General features: G+C 41.4%; 1 protein-coding gene and 1 non-coding gene across 4 annotated transcripts in view; one reads left to right on the top strand and one right to left on the bottom strand.

Annotated features, from left to right (window-relative positions):
* SH3PXD2A (SH3 and PX domains 2A) overlaps positions 1-26511 on the top strand; it is a 269266-nt gene that overhangs the window by 25601 nt on the left and 217154 nt on the right. The gene's annotated exons all lie outside the window — the stretch shown is intronic.
* On the bottom strand, positions 12283-12389 carry LOC143654722 (U6 spliceosomal RNA). The gene has a single exon (XR_013161914.1). It is a non-coding gene; the product is annotated as a U6 spliceosomal RNA (small nuclear RNA).

The following is a 26511-nucleotide window of genomic DNA, read 5'->3' as shown; positions in this document are numbered from 1 at the left end:
AAAAAGATTATACATACCATACCCCTTACCCCTCCCTTTTATTGATCACTAGCATTTCAAACTAAATTTATTTTAACATTTGTTCCCCCTATTATTTATTTTTCTTCCATGTGTTCTACTCATCTTGACCAGGTAGATAAAAGGAGCATCAGACACAAGGTTTTCACAGTCATACAGTCACATTGTGAAAGCTATGTCATTATTCAGTCATCATCAAGAAATATGGCTACTGGAACACAGCTCTACATTTTCGGGCAGTTCCCTCCATCCTTTCCATTACATCTTGAATAACAAGGTGATATCTACTTAATGCATAAGAATAACCTCCAGGATAACCTCTCGACTCTGTTTGGAATCTCTCAGCCATTGACGCTTTGTCTCATTTCACTCTTCCCCCTTTTGGTCGAGAAGGTTTTCTCAGTCCCTTGATGCTGAGCCTCAGCTCATTCTAGGGTTTTTCTCAATACCTTGATGCCGAGTCTCAGCTCATTCTAGGATTTCTGTCCCACGTTGCCAGGAAGGTCCACACCGTGGGAGTCATGTCCCACGTAGACAGGGGGAGGGTGGTGAGTTTGTTGTGTTGGCTGGAGAGAGAGGCTACATCTGAGCAACAAAAGTTTTTCTCTTGGGGGTGACTCTTAGGCCTAAATTTTAAGTAGACTTGACCTATCCTTTGTGGGGTTAAGTTTCATATGAACAAATCCCAAATTGGGGGCTCAGCCTATAGCTTTGGTTGTCCACATTGCTTGTGAGAATATCAAGAATTCAACTTGGGGAAGTTGAATTTCTCCCCATTCTCACCATTCCCTGAAGGGGATTCTGCAAATACTGTTCCACTCACTGATCGAATCACTCTGGGATTCATCAGGGCATCACTCTGGACAAACCAACAAAATCTCATGTCCTACCTGAGATTCCAAGTACTTATGGTGTTCAATCAAGCTATTTACATAAGTTATATTAGGAAATGCACTAGTCAAAGTATAAATTTTGTACCAAATAAACATTTTTTGCTTTAGTCTCACACATAAGGTGACATTTTAAAATATTAATTACCATCTATTTCAGGACCCTAAGTAATGACATTCCTTTGTTCTTCCTCATGCACAAACATTTTTTAAATTTGTACATTTAGTCACTATTATTATACACTCTAGGCATTCCTAGCTTATGCCATCTCAATCTTTGTCTATCTTTCTTTCTGATTTCATTTATGCCCCCAGCCCTCCTCCCTCTATCATTCTCACATGCAGCTTCATTCAGTGTTTTAACATAATTGTATTACAGTTAGGTAGTATTGTGCTGTCCATTTCTGAGTTTTTATATTCAGTCCTGTTGCACAATCTATATCCCTTCAGTTCCAATTACCCAATATCTTACCCTATTTCTATCTCCTGATGGTCTCTGTTACCAACGAAATATTCCAAGTTTATTCACTAATGTCAGTTCATATCAGTGAGACCATATAGTATTTGTCCTTTTGTTTTTGGCTAATCTCACTCAGCATAATGTCCTCAAGGTCCATCCATGTTGTTACATACTTCATAACTGTATTCTGTCTTAAAGCTGCATAATATTCCATCATATGCATATACCACAGTTTGTTTAGCCACTCGTCTGTTGATGGACATTTGGGCTGTTTCCATCTCTTTGGAACTGTAAATAATGCTGCTATAAAAATTGGTATGCAAATGTTTGTTTGTGTCCTTGCCCTCATCTCCTCTGAGTAGATACCTAACAATGGTATTGCCGGATCATATGGCAATTCTATATTCAGCTTTTTGAGGAACCGCCAAACTACCTTCCACAGTGGTTGCACCATTTGACATTCCCACCAACAGTGGATAAGTGTGCCTCTTTCTCCACATCCTCTCCAGCACTTGTCATTTTCTGTTTTATTGATAATGGCCATTCTGGTGGGTGTGAGATGATATCTCATTGTGGTTTTGATTTGCATTTCTCTAATGGCCAGGGACATTGAGCATCTCTTCCTGTGCCATTTGGCCATTTATATATCCTCTTCTGAGAAGTGTCTGTTCAAGTCTTTTTCCCATTTTGTAATTGGATTGGCTGTCTTTTTGTTGTTGAGTTGAACAATCTCTTTATAAATTTTGGATACTAGACCTTTATCTGATATATCATTTCAAAATATTGTCTCCCATTATGTAGGCTGTCTTTTTACTTTCTTGATGAAGTTCTTTGATGTGCAAAAGTGTTTAATTTTGAGGAGTTTTCCTTTATTTATTTATTTCTTAAGTGCTCTTACTTTGGGTGGAAGGTCTCTAAATCTGCCTCCAATTATAAGATTTATAAGATATTTCCCTACATTTTCCTCTAACTGTTTTATGGTCTTAAACCTAATGTTTAGGTCTTTGATCCATTTTGAGTTAACTTTTGTATATGGTGTGAGATATGGGTCTTCTTTTCATTCTTTTGCATATGGATATCCAGTTCTCTAGGCACCATTTATTGAAGAGACTGTTCTATCCCAGGTGAGTTGGCTTGACTGCCTTATCAAAGATCAATTGTCCATAGATGAGAGGGTCTATATCTGAACACTCAATTCGATTGCATTGGTCAATATATCTATCTTTATGCCAGTACCATGGTGTTTTGGCCACTGTAGCTTTATAATATGCCTTAGCGTCAGGCAGCGTGAGACCTCTGACTTCATTTTTTTTCCTCTGGATACTTTTAGCAATTCGGGGCACCTGCCCTTCCAGATAAATTTGCTTATTGGTTTTTCTATTTCTGAAAAGTAAGTTGTTGGAATTTTGATTGGTATTGCATTGAATCTGTAAAACATTTTAGATATAATTGACATCTTAACTATATTTAGTCTTCCAGTCCATGAACACGATATGCCCTTCCATCTATTTAGGTCTTCTGTGATTTCTTTTAACAATTTTGTGTAGTTTCCTTTGTATAGGTCTTTTGTCTCTTTAATTAAATTTATTCCTAAATATTTTATTCTTTTGATTGCATTTGTAAATGGAATTCATTTCTCAATTTCCCCCTCAGATTGTTCATTACTAGTGTGTAGAAACACTACAGATTTTTGAGTGTTGATCTTGTAACCTGCCACTTTGCTGTACTCATTTATTAGCTCTAGGAGATTTGCTGTGGATTTTTCAGGGCTTTCGATATATAGTATCATATCATCTGCAAACAGTGAGAGTTTTACTTCTTCCTTTCCAATTTTGATGCCTTATATTTCTTTTTCTTGTCTAATTGCTCTGGCTAGAACCTCCAACACGATGTTGAATAACAGTGGTGATAGTGGACGTCCTTGTCTTGTTCCTGATCTTAGGGGTAAAGTTTTCAGGTTTTCCCCATTGAGGATGAGGATGATATTAGCTGTGGGTTTTTCATATATTCCCTTTATCATTTTAAGGAAGTTCCCTTCTATTCCTATCCTTTGGAATATTTTCAACAGGAAAGGATGTGAATTTTGTCAAATGCCTTTTCTGCATCAATCGAGATGATCATGTAGTTTTTCTGCTTTGATTTGTTGATACAGTGTATTACATTAATTGATTTTCTTATGTTGAACCATCCTTGCATACCTGGGATGAATCCTATTTGGTCATGATGTATAATTCTTTTAATATGTTGCTGGATTCAATTTGCTAGAATTTTGTTGAGGATTTTTGCATCTATATTCATTAGAGAGATTGGTGTGTAGTTTCTTTTTTTCTAATATCTTTGTCTGGCTTTGGTATGAGGGTGATGTTGGCTTTGTAGAATGGATTAGGTAGCTTTCCCTCCTCTTCAATTTTTTGGAAGAGTTTGAGCAGGATTGGTACTAATTCTTTCCTGAATGTTTAGTAGAATTCACATGTGAAGCCATCTGATCCTGGACTTTTCTTTTTGGGGAGCTTCTTAATGACTGATTCAGTTTCTTTACTTGTGATTGGTTTGTTGAGGTTGTCTATTTCTTCTCAAGTCAAAGTTGTTTGTTCATGCCTTTCTAGGAAATTGCCCATTTCATCTACATTGTTGTATTTATTAGCATAAAGTTGTTCATAGTATCCTGTCATTACTTCCTTTTTTTCTGTGGGTCAGTGATTATGTTTCCTCTTCCATTTCTGATCTTATTTATTTGCATCCTCTCTCTTCTTCTTTTTGTCAATCTAGCTAAGGGTCCATCAGTCTTATTGATTTTCTCATAGAACCAGCTTCTGGTTTTCATTTTCTCAATTGTTTCATGTTCTCAATTTCATTTATTTCTGCTCTAATCTTTGTTATTTCTTTCCTTTTGCTTCCTTTGGGGTTAGTTTGCTGTTCTTTCTCTAGTTCTTCCAAGTGGACAGTTAATTCCTCGATTTTTGCCCTTTCTTCTTTTTTGATACAGGCATTTAGGACAATAAATTTCCCTCTTAGCACTGCCTTTGCTGTGCCCCATAAGTTTTGATATGTTGTGTTTTCATTTTCATTTGCCTCAAGATGTTTACTGATTTCTCTTGTAATTTCTTCCTTGACCCACTGGTTGTTTAAGAGTGTGTTGTTGAGCCTCCACATATTTGTGAATTTTCTGGCACTCTGCCTATTATTGATTTCCAACTTCATTCCTTTATGATCTGAGAAAGTGTTTTGTATGATTTCAATCTTTTTAAATTTATTGAGACTTGCTTTGTGACCCAGCATATGGTCTATCCTCAAGAATGATCCATGAGCACTTGAGAAAAAGGTGTATCCTGCTGTTGTGGGGTGTAATGTCCTATAAATGTCTGTTAATTCTAGCTCATTTATTGTATTATTCAAATTCTCTGTTTCTTTATTGATCCTCTGTTTAGAGGTTCTGTCCATTGATGAAAGTGGGGAATTGAATTCTCTAACTATTATGGTAGATGTGTCTATTTCTCTTTTCAGTGTTTGCCACATGTATTTTGGAGCATTCTGGTTGCGTAAGTATTTATGATTATTATGTCTTTGTGCTGAATTGTTCCTTTTATTAGTACATAGTATCCTTTGTCTCTTTTAACTGTTTTACATTTGAAGTCCAATTTGTTGGATATTAGTATAGCTGCTCCTGCTCTTTTCTGATTGTTATTTGCATGAAATATCTTTTCCCAACCTTTCACTTTCAACCTATTTTATCTTTGTGTCTAAGATGTGTTTCCTGTAGACAGCATATAGATGGGTCCTGTTTTTTAATCCATTCTGCCAGTCTATGTCTTTTGATTGGGGAGTTAAATCCATTAACATTTAGTGTTATTACTGTTTGGGTAGTACTTTCTTCTACCATTTTGCCTTTTGGATTTTATATGTCATATCTAATTTTCCTTCTTCTTACCTTTACTCATAGTCTTCCTTTCTACACTCTTCTGCACATCTCTCTCTTCTGTCTTTTCATATCTGTCTCTAGTGCTCCCTTTAGTATTTCTTGCAGAGCTGGTCTCTTGGTCACAAATTCTCTCAGTGATTTTTTTGTCTGAAAATGTTTTAATTTCTCCCTCATTTTTGAAGGACAATTTTGCTGGGTATAGAATTCTCGGTTGGAAGTTTTTCTCTTTTAATAATTTAAATATATCATCCCTCTTTCTTCTCGCCTCCATGGTTTCTGCTGAGAAATCTACGCATAGTCTTATTGGGTTTCCCTTGTATGTGATGGATTGCTTTTCTCTTGCTGCTTTCAAGATTCTCTCTTTCTCTTTGAACTCTGACATTCTGATTAGTAAGTGTCTTGGAGTACGTCTATTTGGATCTATTCTCTTTGGGGTATGCTGTACTTCTTGGATCTGTAATTTTAAGTCTTTCATAAGAGTTGGGAAATTTTCAGGGATAATTTCCTCCATTAGTTTTTCTCCTCCTTTTCCCTTCTCTTCTCCTACTGGAACACCCACAACACGTATATTTGTGCGCTTCATATTGTCATTCATTTCCCTGAGTCCCTGCTCATATTTTTCCATTTTTTCCCTATAGTTTCTGTTTCTTGTTGGATTTCTGTGTTCCATCCTCCAGTTCATTAATCCTATGTTCTCTCTCTTGAAATTTACCATTGTAGGTTTCCATTGTTTTTTTCATCTCTTCTACTGTGCCTTTCATTCCCATAAGTTCTGTGATTTGTTTTTTCAGACTTTCCATTTCTTCTTTTTGTTCATTCCTTGCCTTCTTTATATCCTCTCTCAATTCATTGATTTGGTTTTTGATGAGGTTTTCCATGTCTGTTCGTATATTCTGAATTAATTGTTTCAGCTATTGTATGTCATTTGAATTGTTGGTTTGTTCCTTTGACTGGGCCATATCTTCAATTTTCCTGGTGTGATTTGTTATTTTTGCTGGCGTTTAGACATTTAATTACCTTGACTAGTTTATTCTGGAGATTGCTTTCACTTCTTTTACCTAGGGTTTTCTTGCTGGATGAATTTGTTGTCCATCTGTTCTTTGACATTCAGTTCAGCTTTTTCTGGACCTCCAGCTTAGGTTTTGTTTAACAGAGGAGAATTTTTCAGTTCTGGTTTTCTTGTTTCTTGCCCTGCTTGTATGGTGCCTTTTTCCCCCCACCCTTAGGAGGGTCTATGCAGGTATTATAGATCCCAGCCGGATTTTCCCAGGCTAAACTGGCCTCCTATCAGGAGGAAAGAGTCACCTGCGTCGGTTTTCTCTGAGGATGAGACCCAGCAGGTTTAAAGACTTTCCTGTGAAGTCTCTGGACTCTGTTTTTCTTATTCTGCCCAGTATGTGGCGCTTGTCTGCCTGGAGGTCCCACCAGCATAAGATGATGTGGTACCTTTAACTTTGGCAGACTCTTCATCCTGGGGATGTGGTGGAGACAGAGGAGAGGTTGTAGGCTGGTTTTAATGGCTTCAAATTACCAAGCCCTGGTGTCTGAGTTCCTTAAGGGAGGGATTCCACCTGAGTTAGGCTTCACTCCTCCCCTGGGGAAGGCACAGGTTCCAGACAGTCCCTCAAACGAGCTTGTTTCTGCCTATGCCTGGGACAGTTGAAGCCTGAGAAATCCTGCCGCTGAATCCAAAGGCAGTCAAGCTTTTGTAGAAACACAGCCACAAAAACCTGTTTCCCTTTTTTTTTCTTTTTCTGTCAGCCCTGCCCCCTTGGCACTGGGGCAAAAATGAGCGACCTCTGCTTTGACCAGGTTCACCTGAGCTGGGGGCCTATTTTAAGTAGTCAGAATTTGTTAATTAATGCCACAATTGGTGTTTGTTTGGGCTCAGTCCCTGCTGCTGTTAAAGTCTCTTTCCTTTCCCCTCTAGGAAGCAGCCTGTGAGGGAGGGGTGCCGGTCACCGGGGCTTGGGGAACTCACGGTTCTGGGGGGGTCGCAGCTGGTCCACCTGGTCCAGACTGGGGTACATTGTGTGTCTGGTTACTGACGTGGCCTCAGGAGCTGTTCTGTACTGTTTCTGGTTATTTAGTAGTTGTTCTGGAGAATGAACTAAAATGCGCACATTGCTAAGCCACCATCTTGGCCTGTCTATGATCTCTTGTTTTTTTGTCCTTCATTTTTTTTCAGTTCTTTTCCTTGTTTAATTGCCCTGGCTAGAACTTTCAGCACAATGTTGAATAACAGTGGTGACAGTGGGCATCCTTGTCTTGTTCCTGACCTTAGAGGGAAAGTTTTCAGCTTTCCTCATTGAGGATGATGTTGGCTGTGGGTTTTTCATATATTCCCTTTATCAGTTTGAGAAAGTTCCCTTCTATTCCTATCCTTTGAAATGTTTTCAACAAGAAAGGATGTTGACTTCTGTCAGATACCTTTTCTGCCTTTGATCGAGATGATCATGTAGTTTTTCTGCTTTGATTTAATGATGTTATGTATTACGTTAATTTGATTTTATTGTATTGACCCAGCCTTGCATACCTGGAATAAATCCCACTTTGTCTTGTTGTATAATTCTTTTAACATGCTGCTGGTTACACTTGCCTGTATTTTGTAGAGAATTTTTGCTTCTATATTCATTAAGAGATTGGTCTGTAATTTTATTTTCTTGTATTATCTTTGTCTGACTTTGGTATTAGGGTGATTGTTGGCTTCATAGAATGAGTTAGGTAGCTTTCCCTCCCCTTCAATTTTTTTGAAGAGTTTGAGCAGAATTGGTACTAATTTTGTCTTGGATACTTGGTAGAATTCACATGTGAAGCCATCTGCTCCTGGAGTTTTCTTTTATGGAAGCTTCTTGATGACTGATTCAATTTCTTTACTTGTGATTGATTTGTTGAGGTCTTCTATTTCTTCTTGCGTCAAAGTTGGTTTTTCATACTTTTCTAAGAGGTTGTCCATTTCATCTACATTGTCTAGTTTATTAGCATATAGTAGCTCATAATATCCTCTCATTACCTCCGTTGTTTCTATGGGAACAGTGGTTATGTACCCCCTTCCATTTCTGATTTTATTTACTTGCATATTCTCTCTTTTTCTTTTTACCAGTCCAGCTAAAGGTCCATTGAATTTATTGATTGTCTCAAATGACTAACTTCCAGTTTTGTTGATTTCCTCTATTGTTTTCATATTCTCAAGTTCATTTATTTCTGCTCAAGTCTTCATTATTTCTCTCCTTCTGTTTGCTTTGGGGTTAACTTGCTGTTTTTTCTCTAGTACTTCCAGGTGAACAGTTAATTCTTCAATTTTTGCTCTTCTTTTAAAATATAGGCATTTAGAGCAATACATTTCCCTCTGAGCACTGCCTTTGCTTCATGTCATAAGTTTTGATATGTTGTGTTTTCATTTTCATTTTCCTCAAGATACTTTTTTATTTCTATTGTAATTTATTCCTTGACCCAGTGGTTGTTTAAGAGTGTGTTGTTTAACCTCCATCTATATGTGAATTTTCTGGCCCTCTACCTGTTATTGATTTCTAGCTTCATTCCATTATGATCTAAGAAAGTGTTTTGTATGGTTTCAAATTTTAAAATTTATTAAGACTTCCTTTGTGATCAGCATATGGTCTAACCTTGAGAATGATCCATGAGCACTTGAGAAAAACGTGTATTTTGCTGTTGTTCATATCTCAGTGATATGAAATAATTAGAATATGCAAATTTATAGTGTTGGAAGCTAGAAAATAGGTTAACATTCAGGATGTGGACAAGGAATGGGGAGTTAATGAATAATTGATATCAAGTTCTGTTTGTGCAATGGAAAAATTTTGGTGATGAGTAGTGATGGTAGCACAGCATTGCAAATGTAATTAACTGCACTGAATTATATATTTGAATATGGTTAAAAGGAGAAATTTTGGTTGTATATATGTTACTAGAATAAAATTTTTAAAAACCATAGGAGTGCAGAACACAAACTGAACTCTTTTATAAACTATGGATTATAAATAAAAGTATAATTATAATAATATTACTTCAGTATAACAAATGTACCACACTAATGCAAAGTGTTAATAATAGGGAAAACTGTGTGTGTAGTGGGGAGGTGTTCTAGTTTGCTAGCTGCCGGAATGCAATATACAAGAAATGAAATGGCTTTTTAAAAAGGGAATTTAATCAGATGTTAGTTTACAGGTCCAGGGCGAGAAAATGTCCCAATTAAAACAAGTCTATAGAAATGTCCAATCTAAAGCATCCAGAGAAAGCTACCTTGGTTCAAGAAGGCCAGTGAAGTTCAGGATTTCTCTCTCCAGTGAGAAGGCACATGCAAACACAGTCAGAGTTTCTCTGTCATCTGGAAAGGCACATGGTGAACACGGACAGGGTTCCTCTCTCATCTGGAAGGGCACATGGCAAACACAGCATCATCTGCTAGCTTCTTGTCCTGGCTTCCTGTTTCATGAAGCTCCCCGGGAGACATTTTCCTTCTTCATCTCCAAAGGTTGCCGGCTGGTAGACTCTGCTTCTCGTGGCTATGTCATTCTGCTCTGCTCTCTTTGAATCTCTTTCATTCTCCAAAATGTTTCCTCTTTTATAGGACTTCAGAAACTAATCAAGACCCACCCGATTGGGTGGAGACACCCCTCTCCCTAATCCAGTTTAACAACCACTCTTGATTTAAATCACATCTCCAGGGAGATGATCTAATTACAGTTTCAAACATACAATACTGAATAGGGATTAGAAGAAACAGCTCCCTTTACAAAATGGGATTAGGATTAAAACATAGCTTTTCTAGGGTACATACATCATTTCAAACCAGCACAGGAGGTAATATGTAACTCTTTAGTTTCTGCATGATTTTTCTATAAACCTACAACTTCTACAATGAAAAAAATATATCTAAAAAAAGATCGGGTTCTTGGAGATAGAGGTTATCATCTTCAATGATTCCCTGTTCGAAATTGCAAGAAAAGTCTAATAATACCAAGTGTTGGTGAAAACGTTAGGAAATGGGAAGACTCATATATTGTTTTGGAAAATGATTTGACAATATCTAATAAATTTGAAAATGTACATATCCTATCGCCTAATGGTTCCACCTCTAGGTATATATCCTAGACACTAGAGAAAAAAATCTTCCAAATGCACATGAGAAGACATGATAAGGATTTCTATTGTTATATGTTTGTTAGAGCAGAAAATTTTTATGGCAGTAAAGACGGTATGAGTTATGCTACAGGAACAAACAACTCCAACAATTTCTTTCTTGTACACACTCCAAATTCTTTGAAGTCAATAAGGGTCTCTGCTCAGTGTATGCATTTAGGGACTGAAACTGACAAAGCTCCAAGTGCTCCATGGTCCCTGGGGTGGGGGAAGACAATACAGTGGTATCTGGCAGTGACAATTAAATGTTCATCTCCTTTGAATATTTTTAGGCCATAAAAAGGAATGAAATACTGATACATGCTACGACATGTATGAACCTTGAAAACATTATGCTAAGTGAAAGAAGCCAGACATGAAAGGTCATATATTGTATGATTTCTAGTGTATCAAGTGTCCAGATTAGGCAAGTCCATAGAGTATGAAAGTAGATTAATGGTTGCCAGAGGCTAGGGGGAAGAGGGAATGTGGAGTGACTGCTAGTTATGGAGTTTCTTTTTGGGAAGTTGAAAATGTTCTTGAATTAGATAGTGATTATCATTATATCATTCTCTGAATATACTAAAAAACATTGAATTGTACACTTTAAATAGGTGAATTTCATGTATATGAATTATATGTCATAAAAGAAAGCTTCTGTCTGTAAGGACACATTTCACTGGCTAAAGAAGTTACCTGGCCACACCCAACTTCACGTTGTTGAAGGACAATCCTACCATGTGCCTGGGAAGGAAAACTGGAATATTTGATGAACAGTCCTAATGGTTTCCACTTGGAATAGTACAAATACCCACGAGATGGGGATAGATGAAGCATGATGGAATTCTATGCAATTAAAGTAAATAAGATTTAAAAGTATAAACATCAAAAAATCCCCCAAACAATTCTGAATGAAAAAGCGAATAGTTGAATATTATTTTTGGTAGATACCTGTTATATAAATTAAAAATTATTCACAAAACTTTAATATATTGTACATGGCTACATATGCTTGTAGCAAAAATACAAAAAGGCAGACTGGAGGGATACACAAAAATCCATGGCACTGGCTACTTCTGGATGAGGAGAGAAAAATGGGACTTGGGTAGAGAACAAAGGGGATTATTTCAATTTTATCCTTAATGTTCCAGTTTCTTTGACTTAAAAATCATCAAATTTGTTTATTTTGGGTGCAGATAAAAGGATTTTGTAACATATTTTATTATATTCTTCATTCATTCATTCATTTATTCTTCAAATATTTGTTTAATGCCCTACTATGTGCCAGGATTTTTCTAGGTTCGAGAATATGTCAGAGCTCTCTCTATATAAAGGAGCTTATATCCTGGTGAAATGGAATATAACAACATATAAATAATGTAATATAAAACGTCAAAGTAAGACAAACACGAGTGCAATTCCAAAATTAAAAAAATAAATTAATAAAAATTAAAAGTATAAAAATAAATAAATAGATAAGAAAGAACGAAGGCTCAGAATCAGGTGCCTTGGTTCAAGTGAGATTCTCATTGAAACAAAATTCTGTCCTAAATCTGAATTTGAAAAGGCAGGAAAGACAGGGGCATCGTAACATAAGTTTAATTCAAGCACAGAATTTGGTTGAGTGAATCATGAAATAGAAAAGTGAAAATTAGATGCAGATTAGTCCAGAGTCTACCTCGAGTCAGCTCTGCTCTGGAAGTGGAGTTTGTTCAGTGCCTTGGAGGAGTTTATTGTCTATTAAGAAGAGTGTAGCATCAGCAGGGTTGTGGTTGATGGCTTTTGAGTGGAACCTTACTGTGGTGGTAGATTGGAAAATCATTTTCCTCCCTGTTCACTCTTTTTTTTTTTTTTTAAATATGGAACGCTTCACGAATTTGCGTGTCATCCTTGCTCAGGGGCCATGCTAATCTTCTCTGTATGGTTCCAATTTTAGTATATGTGCTGCCGAAGCGAGCACCCTGTTCACTTTTTTAGCCATCATGCTAGTTCAGGCCTTCAGTGCTGGACCCTGGGAGCTTCCCAGGATCCTGTACTCCCTCTTGACCTCTACTCCCAGCACCTTAGTTCCAACCAATCACTCTGGCATATCTGGGCCAGAGGAATCTTCCTGTGTCCTGCTTTGACTACTACTTGCTAACATACCCTCATGGCTCCCTATTGCTTAGTATTTTAATTAACCTTTGTAGGGATATTTAAGGCCTACAGTTGGGTTGGATGGAGAGGGAATGACATCAAGACTCCATTCTTGCCCTTATAAGACAGTCTAAGGGAGAGACCCCCAGATGGGGAGTTAAGTAAGATTAAGTGAGTACTCTGCGGAAATGCCGAAGCAGGTGGAGTGGAGATTCCAGAAGGTCACTGTTCACTTTAACAAGGGGATAAAATAACAGTCCCCTGAAGACCTGGTGTGTGAGGTGTGCATGAGTGCATGTATGTCTGTTTTAATTAACTACTTACAATGTGGCCAGTACTGTTAAGTGTGTTTGGGGTATTATCTCTTTTAATCCTCATGATAACCCATGAAGGAAGCATTAACACCATCCCCATCTTACCATAAAGGAAAGAAAGTTAGGGTGGCGGAGCCAACTAGTGGAGCCGAGAATCAGCCATGTGAACAGGGCTCTGGAGCTTGTGCTTAATCCTGAAATTACTAAAGGAGAAAGGAGGGGGAAGACCAGTCCTTTCTGGAGAGGCAGCATTAAGAGCAGATGTCAAGATGGGGAGCAGAGAAGAACTCAGGTGGCAGGAACTTGGGGTGGTGGAGAGACTGGGGTATGACTAGAGCTAGAATGGGACCTGGGCTGGAATGTCATGCTTAGGAGTTCAGACTGCCCTATAGTCATATTAAGAGATTTGTATTCATGATGGTGAACCAAGAGACTGAAGTTAGTATCAAAGGGAAGTAATTCCACTGCAACTACAAATTGAAATTTGGCTTTGTGTTATTTCTCTGCCCTGATTTTCACCACTTGCCATTATTTCTCTTTTTCCATTTCCTAAACATAGGTGTTTCCCCATCTTCTGTCCAATATCCTATCTTTGGGGCTTCTATTTTATTCTCTCTGTACTCTTTTTCCCAGGACCCTCTTTTCCAGGTAATCTTGCAGGACCATCTCCTGTCCCCAGCCAGCTGGACACTGCCACTTGACCTTTTTTCCAAGGCAGTCTCTCCCTCCTCCCTGCCTAGAGAACTGGATATCCATATGCAAAAGAATGAAAGAGGACCCGTATCTCACACCCTATACAAAAGTTAACTCAAAATGGATCAAAGATCTAAACATTAGGCCTAAGACCATAAAACAGTTAGAGGAAAATGTAGGGAGATATCTTATAAATCTTACAATTGGAGGCGGTTTTATAGACCTTACACCTAAAGCTAGAGCACTGAAGAAAGAAAGAAATGGGAGCTCCTCAAAATTAAACACTTTTGTGCATCAAAGAACTTCATCAAGAAAGTAAAAAAACAGCCTACACAATGGGAGACAATATTTGGAAACGACATATCAGATAAAGGTCTAGTATCCAGAATTTATAAAGAGATTGTTCAACTCAACAACAAAAAGACAGCCAATCCAATTACAAAATGGGAAAAAGACTTGAACAGACACCTCTCAGAAGAGGAAATACAAATGGCCAAAGGCACATGAAGAGATGCTCAACATCCCTAGCCATTAGAGAAATGCAAATCAAAACCAGAATGAGATATCATCTCATACCCACCAGAATGGCCATTATCAACAAAACAGAAAATGACAAGTGCTAGAGAGGATGTGGAGAAAGAGGCACCCTTATTTACTGTTGGTGGGAATGTCAAATGGTGCAACCGCTGTGGAAGGCAGTTTGGCGGGTCCTCAAAAAGCTGAATATAGAATTGCCATATGACAAAATCCTGGGGTGACTTTTGACTTCTTCTCTCCCAACATTAATTTGAACTTTCTTGGCCCTACTCCAACCCTGAGGTTGATTCAGTATTCAGTACACCTGGCCAGGGGGTGAAACCCAAAGTTCATGTCTTTTTTCAAAAGAATCTCCTGGAGATTCTCCTGGAGCTCCAGTGTGCTGGAACTACTGCCTGGGGCCTGCTTTCTGTTCTGTCTCATATTCATTAGCTTCCATTGCCGCCTCTCTCTCCATCACTCTACTTTAGGCCACACAGCACCTAGGGATGGGGTACTTCTAGATCACTGCAGTCCCTAAAACAGAGCAGTTGTCTTTGTGCTCACCTGGCAGCTCTCCATTATTTCCATTGCCTGGAACGTGCCCCTCACCTGTTAAAATACTTAAAGACTCAGTTCATATGTCTCTTCTAAAGGGGCTTCCAGATTCACCTGAGGCAGGTGGACTTCCTTCACACCTATCTAATAATAAGTATTGGTTTGCATAGTTCTTTCCTCTGCAAGATTAGTTAAGTAATGGTTGTGAATACTATACCAGGCACTTAGGATGAAGAGAGTATAGACTGGGATAGTATCTTAAGCTCTAGGCTACTAGACACTAATCAACTCTAGGGCAAAGAATACTTGCTGGGCTTTTAGTGTAAAATCCAGTCAATATTTGCTGATCCTGCCCTGTGTCACAGCCTTTTCCACTTACCTACGGACCTTTCCCACCTCCTGTGTGGGTTTATCCTACCTCAGGTGCAGCAAGTGAAATTAATTACATTTTTTAGTTCATTGCACAGCATTACCATTGCAAAGCCCTCCTGATTTAAATTTTTCCTGCTCATGCCTAATGCTTACTTCCATCCTTCCCCCTTAGGCATCCATTGTAATCTGTTTAATATAAACCCAAGTATCCTCTGAAAATAACCTGTGCTGTTTATGGAGAGAGGGAGAATAGGGGAAAGGAGGGTTGTAATCTACATAAGTGATCTTGTGCTATAGGTTTTGTTCGCTCAATGTTCCTTTTTACTCAGTATTATGCTTATGAGATCTGTTTACGTTATTGAGTACACATCTCCTTCACTGCCTCCGACTGCAGCATAGTATTCTATGCTGGCATGTAGCACATTTCATTTATTCACTCCCCATCTTGGAGGGCATTGAGGTTGCCTCTAACCCTCCACTGCAAACACCCTTGTACACTGCAGGTCTTACAAACCTCTGCAGAGATTTTTCCTCTATACCCAGGAGTGGAATTATACCCAGGCACAGGGAAAACCCAGACTTTAAGTAAGCACTGCCATAATGCTTCTCAGAATGGCTGTACCAGCTTATACGCCTACCAGCAGTGAACAAAGGTTCCCATCTCCCCACATCCTTAGCGAAACGTGGTTTTATCCAGAAGAATAGGTCATTTTCCCGAGGACCAATCCTTAGATTGGAAGACATCGTGAATTTTAATCTTTTCATATCATTGCTTCCTGGCTTGTCTCCCTTGCCTGTAATAAAAGTTCTTTTTATAATTCCCTACCCAGTTCTCACTAATGGGACCAGAAACCTAAAACCTTTCTTCCTTATCTGAAGAATTCAGTAAGCTTTTTAAAACTAAACATCTTTTGTTTTTCAACTTAATCTGAAATAAACCCCTCTTATCTTATTTTCCTCCCTTTGCTCAGTCTCCCAGCCTCACTGGCCATCCTCTTGAGAATGGCACCAGGAATGGCACCTGAGAGGCATTGGCTTACCTGAGGCTGCTTGTGGTGGGGGTGGGGCTGCAGACCTCCGTCACTGTCCTCCCAATCACAAGAAGCCAGGATTGGGGTTGAGTTCTGTTTAAATTCTGGCTGTAGCCTTGCTTGCCAGTGGAAATAAGGTAGCTTTATTTGCTAGGGATAATGATGGGAAAAAGAATCTTACCTAATACTATTACACGTTTAGTCTGAACTCTTCAACTGATAATTAATCAGAACTGTCCCATGACATCTGTATTGCTAGATTGGACTGTTATTGAAGTCTTGTTTTTTATGTCTTTACTTTTACCTTACCTTGTTCCAGAAAGCCTTAAACATGGTTTTTAGGTCCTAAACTATATTCGTGTTCTGTGTTTACCTGAGTTCTCCAATTATGAGCTCTAGGGGGGTAGCATTCGTGTCTTTTGAACCCTCCTTCAGTCTTCTCCACAGGGTCTGAGCCCCAACCCCCCACTTGCTCCAAAGAATTTTTCCACTTAGCAGGTGCTCAGTAAATACTTGCTGGATGGTTGACACAGGATTACATGTTAATCCATCATCTTCAAAGGCTAGAACCAGACCCATTTGAAAAAACAAACAAAACCCTTCTTTTAAAGAGGAGCATTACCTTCTTACCCTCACAAGTTTTCATTTAGAATCATTTATTGCTCTTTTTTAGGAGGTGGTTGGTTCTTAGAGAAGTGACTCAGAGCGCTTATTTAATTTAATAGAGCTATAATAAATTACACTTTTTAAGAGAAAATCAGATGCCTGTGTGTGTCCCAGAAGTGGGGTGGGAGCCAGCATTTTAGATGGCACCCCACCTCTCTCCTCCCAGCTCTGCTTGCAGGGCTTGTCTTCCATAGCAGTGTGTGGTATCCTACAGATCTCTGTTAAATAAACAGTCCCTTGAAAACACAACATAAAAAAAGTGCTGTCTTTCTATTGTATCAGGAGAGCTAAGTATTATGGAAAAGGCCAAATATTTTCCCTGTGTTAAGAAAATAAAAACCCAGCAGCATGGAACTTCCCACTCAGAGGGCAAAAGATGTGGTGGAGACTTCAAAAAGGGAAAGAACTATTAAGACAGCATAAGCTGCAACAGGTGACTGCTCTATTAATAAAATAGAAAAAATGTGTGTGTTCCATATGCAGCCACAGAAGTTGTGACCCTGCCTTTCACCTGGGAAATAAATTAATGCACCGATGTAGGGATCATGGTTCACCCAGTATTCTACCCAGCTGCAACTTGGGCTGGTGTGAGGTGAGGAGGAGAAGGAGGAAGAGGAAGAGGAAGTATAAACAGAAATGTTCTTTGTTCTCCAAGATTATCAGGAAAAGCCTCTTCATCTCCAGCCTGAAATGAAGATGGACACTTGGAGATGGGGCTGATGACTCTAGCAGAGGCCCTGCCCATGGGGTCTGCAGAGCCTCTTAGCCAGGGAGGAGTCCCTGGACTCTGGAAGTGGAATATCTGAGTGATGAGATTTGCTCTGGCTTCTCCAGCCCTTCTCCCATCATCAGGTTGAGCTTGTTAAGCTGGGAAAGGGTGTAACACCAGGTGGCCTGACTTTTTTATTGGAAAGAGACCGAGAAACCATCTTGCTTTTATTAAAAAGTTAGGCTGTGTTATCTTAGGGCCGCCCCCAGGGAGGGCAATGCTTCAAAGCTGACCAAGTTCTGGGCTACTGGCCTGCCTGCTTTAATGAGCTAGGGGAAGCTCATTTGAGGAGTGGCAGTAAAATCACTCACCGGAGTTGCAACGTGAGAATGTTGTTCTTAAACCTGAGAATGTTGTCCATGAATCATCAGGAAGAACTCCCAGGTGTGGAGAATGGGCTCTTGTTCCTTGGACTGATTTGGGACCTGCTATTACTAGCTTTCTCCACTTACCCTCAGTCTTCCCTTCCTCCTGGGTCTGGTTACCAAGGCATCCTCTTAGCTGGCGCCTCCTTTCCCTAAAATGAAGAAACAGACAATTATAGCATCTTGTTACAAAGGCTTCCCTCACTCACGCTCAAAAGATGTGCCAGGGCCCCTACACCTGTGCCAGGATGAAGTTCATGGTCTGCAGCAGGTATTGAGCCATAACTTAGTGCCAGGGATCAGGTAAAAGCTCTTTACGTATAAATTTTCACTTTTGCCTCACAAGAGCCTTCTGCAGAGCCAGGGCTATTACTGCCCACTCTTGTTATCCTCATTTTACAGATGAGCAAACAGAGACTCCAGAAGGCATGGCAACATTTGCCTCTGGTCATATAGTCAGTAAGTGGCAGAGGTGGAATTCAAACCTAGGCCCCGGGACTCTAAGGCCTGGACTTTTCAACACTGAGGACTGTGCAGAGATGACCAAGGCATAGCCGTGTCCTCAAAACTCTCATAGTCTGGTTGTAGAGAGAACACATGGAAAGATAATTTACCAGACCCAGCAGAACTGGGTACCAAAAACGCCATGAGAGTTCTAGGGAGGAGCTGAGAAGTACTCATGATACTTTGAGCATACTATGCTACATGCCTTATATCCATGATCTCTTTGAACTATTATAGCAACCCTGTAAGATTTACTTTACAACCTGGGGATTGAGGCTCAGAGTGTACCTTGCCCAGTACCAGCTCATGGACAGCAGAGCCGGACTTCAGCCCCCATGCTTTTCTAACTCCAAAACCCACTCTCTTTGTGTGATACCATGATAGAGATTGCATCTACTAGAGTTGTCAGGGATGGAAGACCTTGAAGGACAGTTAAAAGATAGGAAGGAATGAAGATTCCAGGCTGGAAGAAGAAAAGGACAGGGACCTGGAGAACAGCAGGGATTCCATCAGCCCCTCCCACCAGTGAAGGAGTGGCTGTTTTCATCATAATCCTAAATGTATTGCCTTTGTGTCACAGCTAATGTGAAGCAGTGGCTGCTGATGGAAGCATTTCCTTGGCTGTGAGGAAAGTGGTCCCCCTCCTGCCCCTCCTTATCCACCCCCTTGGTAATTCATTAGATGCGGTCATTGGGTGTGGACCTGCAGGATGACATATTAGCCATAGGATAAACTCATTTGGAAGGAATTGGATCTATCCCTTGATTGCTTCCATGCTGTCTGCTTCTCCCTACCTCCTGCACAATCTGAAAAACACCTTTCTGTTGATCTCCAAACCCCATCTCCTAATTACCTAATGGTGATCATGCTAACCCCTAGTGTTTGCTCAGCTACACCGACCTGGTGAAAAGCATGCCCATGTCCATGAACTTATCTGATCTTTTAGATCAGTGCCTTCTGTATGTCTGGCCCAATGTCAGGTGCATCAGATTCCTAGGTGAGCAAAAACATGCATCCTAGTAGAGAGGGAGTTTACACATTGGCTGGGGCAACTGGCATTTACCAAAGAACATGTCACAGAACAGGATGTATAGCAATGGACTAAAATCAGGAGCTGATAGGAAAGGAACAGGGTTCCCCGAAGCAAGATTGGGAGGCATTCTGCATATTTGGAAAGAGGGGAAGTATCTTCCAGGCAGAGGGAACAATATTTGGCAACGACCCAGCGGGGGAGGGCGCAAAGTGTTTTAGGATCAACACCACAACCCTGTGAAAGTCAGTTTCCTCTTACTATTATTGTGAAACCCATTTTACAGGTAATTAAGGTGAGGCCCAGGTATGTCCTTTTCTCCTGAACTTAGGGCAGGGCCTATTTTGTTGGTAGATCTTGAACAGAATTGGGCCTGTTTTGCTTCCTGGTTCTTTAGCATGCCTGGAACCTCTGAAGGAATTGTGTTCACATAGGGAAAAAATCCTAGCATTTTAAACTGGTCCTCCTAAGATTCTGGCTTCTGCTCTCTTTCCCAAGGTCTGACATATTCCCCTATAAGTCTGAAGCTGTCTGATCACAGGCAGAGAATGGGGAGCAGGATGGGGTGCCTGGAATGGGGTTTGGGGCCCAGTTCTGTGAAGGGACATAAGTTGGTAGAGCCTTCTTTAAGGAAATCTGAGAGGCAGCCTCACACAATAGATATTAGGAGTTTTAGTTTGGCAAACAGGGTCTGCATCTGGGTTTATATCTATGTGAACTTAGGCAAGTTATTGTAACCTCTCTGAACCTGTGTCCTTGCTTGTGAAATTGGGGCTGACAGTAACACTCATGTGCAGTCACGTCTGAAAAGCCTGGCTGGGAGCCTAGCACATGGTGAACAAACGTGGGTTGTTTCATTAGCTAGATTTCATGAAACTCTGGGCGTGCAAAACAAGTAAATTTGTGATTTAATTTGCAAAAGGATTTCTCTCTTTATAAAAAATTTGCTGATACTTCTTTTATATCAGGAGTTCCTCATATGAATTGAAAAACAAAATGATTTGTGGCACACTGTTGTGATTTACCCAGGAGCTTCTTTTATATCAGGAGTTCCTCATATGGATTGAAAAGCAAAATGATTTGTGGCACACCGTTGTGATTTACCCAGGAGCACCCCTATTCTCTACTTCATATAGAACTAAGTTTGTTAGCATTGATGTAAAGATGCCACTGAACTCTGTTCTCTGTTTCTGACCAAGAATGCTTGTCAATGACATAGATGGGGTTTTGATGTCATCCTGATCAGATTTATATAGGTAACACAGGGAGAAAGGAACAAGAGCATTTCAGATAACAGACCAGCTCCAAAAAACATCTTAAAGGCTGAAATTGTATAAGATCAAATGTAATGTTTTGACCCAAGAAATCAACAGCCCAAGTGCAAGTAGCAGAAAGTTTAATTTAAGAAAGCAAGAGTGTGAGATATCAAGATTTGGGTTGCCTAGAAGCTCAGCAGTATGAATGACTCCCCAGATCCTGGGAATGCATTCACAGAATTCACATTCCTTGGGATTCATTCAGGGAAATTTAGGGTCTAGAAAGAGGGAGGTGAAAATCAGTCTATGCCTGGACGTTATGTTCAGCTCTGGTGCACAGTTTCTGAGAACAGGCTCAGAGGCTTGGATGGTGCCGAGATACAAAACCAGTCACGAAAGAAAAAACAGTCATGAGGTACAAGAGGAAGTGGGGACATGAGTCTGGAGAAGAGGAGACACTGGGGAAAGAGGACATGTGAAATACCCTCCTTTAGAAGAGGTTGAGCGGAGTTAGCAGGAAGTAGATTTGGATCAACAGAAGGAAGAACTTTCTGATGGTCAGAGTAGCCTGGAGATGGAATGGACTCCCTTAGTATTACTTCCTCATCACTGGACATATGCAAGCACAGAACAGGGATCATTACCTTTCAGTTTCCTTGCTGATCCTGAAAGCCTAATTATCTTGTTCTTCAATAGGGCAACACTAACCCATCCTAGTTGCAGTGGAAACTTATGGGACATCACTCTTCTCCCGGATTCCTCTGTTGAGATTCCCATTCATGCTAGCTCAGGAAATATTGTTAAGGCCTGGGGATGGGGACAGGGTGGGAAGTTGTCCCTCTCACCGAGGAGCCCAATCTCTGGTTCATGGAATATTGGCCAGCTAGAACCTGAGCCCTCCTGGGCCCAAGGTCACGGATCCTGGGTAACCAAACTGGACAGCTGCCCCACCTTCCATGCTGGAAGCTGGAGCTTCAGTTGCCTGGAGCAGGGCCCAAGTTCTGGCCTGTTGCAGCACTCTTCCTCAAGAAGAGCCATAGAAAAGTCCAGAAAACAGAGAATCTTAGAAACTTGGAGAGATGCTAGCAGCTATTTCCCAATTCTCCCCATTCCCTTTTCTTCCCATTTTAAAGGCAAGGAAACAGAGATCCAAATTGGTGAAGTGAATTGGCCAAAGCCACTGAGCAGAACCAAAATCCATCCCTCCCTCTCTCCCCTTAGGTTTCTTGGGAGATTCAGCAGAAGGTCGAGGATGTCCACCAGGTCCTGGAGGGTAAATGCGTGAGAAGTTGCCCAGGAGAGTGCCAATGGGTACAGTCCACAAGACCTCAAACTTTCAAAATAGTCTGGCAAGCCTTATGAAGAGGTTCTTCCAAGGGGCTGAGAAGTAGTCACCAGCTGGCAGGGGAGCACTCCCAGCCAGGACTGAGATAACTCTTTTCATCACTCTGAGCCTTGGTGAGTTAGTGAGTGAGCCCTAACTTGTGGGGCTTGGCTGTCCCAGCTGAGGCCTGCCTTCTGCCTGCTTCCCCTCCTTCCCTGAGCTCAGCCACCTCTGCAGGCTCTTTCTGCCTCCCGCTCCCCAGGACATAGCAAGCTCCCTCAACTTTCAGGAGTCAGTGAGTTGCTGTGTGAGACCATGATATGAGGTGGAAAAAACAGAATTTGGAATCCGGGCTTTACTGTCTTCTGGCTGTGTGAGTTTAGGCAAGTCCCTTACCCTCTTGAAATGTCAGCATCTTCTGTAAAATGGGGGTAGAATTTGTATCCACTTCCCTGGATTTATGTGTGGGTTACATGAGCCTGTGTATGTATGGCTGCCTCTGGCAGAGAACCCAGCGCATGGAAGTCAGGGTGACTTTCTTCCCTTTTCCTGATGCCGGGAAAGTTGCAGTGCTCTGTGGCTTGTCCGGCAAGGATGGTGCTCCCAACCCTGGGAAGGAAGTAGTTAAAGCCAGATCTGATGGAGGCAGGGTTAGGCTTATGTTCTGTCCTGAGTCAGGAATGACATCCTTTCAGACAAAGGCAGTGCTGGTTTAAACAGTATTTATGCAAAAGGATGAGCTCTTCTGTACCTCACTCTTCTCAGTACTCACTGGGTGGTCCATCCCTGTCAGCATACCTAGACTACTTAGCTTTTGAAATTGTTGCAAAGTATTTAATTCTGAGGATGTCCCAGAACCACTTGATGGATACTGTGAAAACCATCCTTATTATATAACTTGACACACTTTTGTGAGTTTATCCTGAGGGTAAACTTCTAGCAGGGGAATTGGTGGGTCAAAGAGTATCCATTTCTCATTTTTAGATAAATTGGCAAATGACTGTCTTAAAGAACTCCACCTTCCTCCCAGTGTATGAGATGTATCTATTTTCCCATAAGTTCATCAGCACTAGGTATTACCAAACTTGAATGTTTTTGCCAATGAAATTGATGAGAACTAATATCTAGTTCTAATTTGATTTTTTTTTTTTAATTATACATGAGGTAGAGTATCTTTTCATGTATGGATTGGCCAATTGTATTTCTTTTTGTATGAACTGCCTATTTACATTCTTGGCCTATTTTGTATTTTTCTGTTGGGTTGTTCAGCTCATTCCTTTGGATTTGAGGATTATTCCTGGGAAGTGGAGGAGATGGTCTCCAAGTGGGCTTGATGGCATTTAGATTAGTCTCCTTTTAGGGTTGTGAGTTGGACATGAGCTTCTTTGCCAGCTCTGGGAAGGGGTAGAGGCTGCCCTGGGGTTTTTCCCCATTGCTGGGCTGTGTGCATCATGGCAGAGCTTTGTGATTAGATGGCTGGGTGGACTCGGTGTCCCAACCAATTGTTTTTGGGATTTGGGGAGTGGGAGACCATGGAGGGATGCCAGGTAAGAACGTGTGTGTGTGTGTGTGTGTGTGTGTGTGTGTGTGTGTGTGTGTGTGTAAGTGCATCTGCGTAAGAGTTCTGGAATTTCTGTGAGGGGCTTGGGCAACTGAGGATTATATCTGCATAAGAAACACCCTGTTTTTTATTAGAGAATATGTTTCAAATACTAAGTTTACTAAAGTTGCTTTTAGCAGTTTAAAGGTCAATTATCTATTACCCAGAAGAAATAAGTATGAAAAAAAATATTTTTAAAGGATGAAATAAATAACAGAATTACCATTTGTATTTGGAGCTAGGTGATGGAGATTGTGGTGGTGGGGACTAAACCTCCCTTGGCACTGCAGCTGGTGTGAGGATTCCCTGGGAATCCAAGAAATAAAAAGAGAATTAACTTCCATATATTGCATGTTCACTCCAGGCCAGGCATGGTGCTAAGCCCTCAGCATGCATCATCCCACATAATCCTCACTCAAACTGTCTAAGGCCTCTACTCTTATTATCCTCATTTTATAGGCTAGCAAATGGGCATTCAGGGAAATTAGCCAATTTGCCCAAGATTTTACACCAAATAAGAGGCAAACACCCAAATCTGTTTGATGCCACAAACTGGACTCTTCTGTCTTTTCTCCCCAGACTTTGCCCCCCTCTGTTGTTAAAGTTGGAGGAAGATTCCACAGAGAGGGTGGCAGTGTTGTGGCAAGGGCCTCTGCAGAGCAGCTGGCATCTCAGCAGATCAGGTTGGGAGGGGCAGACCCTTATTTGGGCTTTGGTGTGAGGCCTGGGAGGGCTGGAATCCATAGCTCACGCCTTCCCTGCATGGGCCTGGGTGTGAGCGAGGGTGTGGGGAGGGGGCCGGCTCCCTGGGGGTGGGCTCTGGCGGAGAGGAACAGACTGAGGTCAGAGGGAGGGGGCTGCCCTCCCTGAGGGAATGCCTAGATGATGTGACTTTGCTGGGAGTGCTGGGGAGAGGAGGGCTGTGTGTGTGTTTCTCGTCTCACCTCTGCACAGCGGCCAGAGGAGGAATCAGGAATTGGCACACGAAGCACTCTGGCAAGCTTCCCTGGCCGCTGTGCGTGGCTCAGCTCCAGCCCACTTGGCAGGTCCCACCTCCCCCTCCCCCTGCCCACGGGGGCCTGGGAGCAAATGACGTGCTGGAGTTGGCTGAGGCAGAGAGGAGGGTCTCCCTTGGTCACGCAGAAGAGGGGGCCAGAGAAAAGCTGATTGGGGCCCCAGAAGACATGGTGTGGTATCCCCTTCCCTCATCCCAACTTGCTCTGTATTTTACGGCAAGTTTGGGGGAGGGTGAAGAGGTTTGAACAGTTTGCTCTCTGATCCAGAGCCTGGGAATGAATTGAGCATAAAATAGTCTTTGACTTCTAGCACTTCATTGCTCTCCTTTTTTGAAAGTTGATTACACTGTCTCTGCATTGGCTGCTTCAAGATCTCCGTTATTTCTTGGTAAAGAAAGCATCCTGTGCACTGCCAGAACTGGTGCCCCTTCCCCCATCACAACTCAGAAGATGTGTTCCAGTTATTCCCTTACATCTGCCTGTGGTCCATTTGGGGTCCCAGAAGCATTGGGATGGGGTTTCTCAATCTCCAAACATCCCCTCTTAGGCTCCCCATCTCCCTTTCCCTCCTTCCGGGAGCCCAGGCATTCCACTGCCTGCATTTTCTCATTATCAAGTCCGGCGGCACTTCCATGCTTGTCCCATACTCAGGGAGCCGTCAGGCTCCTTCTGGCCTCCTTTACCCTCATCTCTTCCTTCTTCCATCCTTAGATCTACCCCATACTTGTTCTTCACTCCCTGTTCAATCTGCACCCAACCAAGTTCCAAGAACTGTCAAGTTTCCCACTTGAGAAAATAGTTTAGCTTTGCCCCTCTGTTTACTCAACCTCCTGTCCTTCAGCCTTCTTTCTGCCCATGTCATTTATTCCCTCAAGCTTCACCTCCTGCTACTCATAGCCGTGGGCTTCAGGATCCAACTGTGCCCAGGCTATTTCATGCACTGCCCACCCACCACCCCTTGCTTCCTCCTCACCCCTCAGCCTCTGTTTATGCTGTTTCTTCTCCTTAGGACAACCTTCACTTCCTTGCCCAACTTTCCATCCTCAACTTTTACCCTTCATCTCACTTCCAGCATCACCTGTTTCAGGAAACCTTCTAGGCTGGTTTCCTCTCCCATGAGTTCCCCCAGGATTATTCACTGTTCTCAATCTGTCTATATTATCCATAGCAAATTATTCATTAGTGCTGCTCTTTCCTTCTGGGACCAGGGCTGCTTTGATTTGACTTTGTGTGGCCAGTATCTAGCCCAGAACCCAGCACACAGTAGGCACTTCATACTTGTTTACTGGCTGGAAGTGGATTTTATCAGATAAGTATCATTCCTTTATTGAAGTTCTACCATATGCCGTATAGTTAGATGTTGGGAAAACACAAAGGAAGTTGGAGAAAATTATTTGCTTTCAAGTGAGTTATGACCCAGTTGAAGATGGGGGCTGGGAACAGGTCTGGGGAATAGACATGCACAAAATTGGCAGCTGGATCTCCAGGGCTTAAGTAGGCACTTTGGCTACAGGTGCCCTGAAGGGTTTGGCAAAGTGAGAGAAGACTGGGCAGAGGGAGGCCCTCAGAGGCCTGGGGCCAGGGTAAAGGGGGTTGGGGTGGAATCAGAGGGAAGAAAGCTGAGCCAAATTCCAGGGCTAAAGCCATGAACAGAAGGAGAAACACATTCCTAGAAAAGGTAAGCAGATTTCACCTAGTTTTGCAGCACTCCCTTATGGGATCTTCTGCTCATATGGCAGGGTTGGTGAATTTTAAGTGCAGTTTCTCTGTCATGGAAGCCAAACAGGAGCTGATGATATCCACAGTTTTGCTGCTTGATTGGGAAATCTTTACTGCATGCCAGGGTTTGCTGGAGCCAGCAGACTCTCCAGGCAAATAGAGCAGGGTGTTTCGGGGATCATTTCTTTCCAATACTCAGTAAAAGAGTTTCTT

Source organism: Tamandua tetradactyla, chromosome 13 (genome assembly GCF_023851605.1).
Source record: "Tamandua tetradactyla isolate mTamTet1 chromosome 13, mTamTet1.pri, whole genome shotgun sequence".
NCBI lineage: Eukaryota > Metazoa > Chordata > Mammalia > Pilosa > Myrmecophagidae > Tamandua > Tamandua tetradactyla.
Note: the sequence above shows the minus strand (reverse complement) of the source record. Positions and strands in the feature narration are given on the sequence as shown.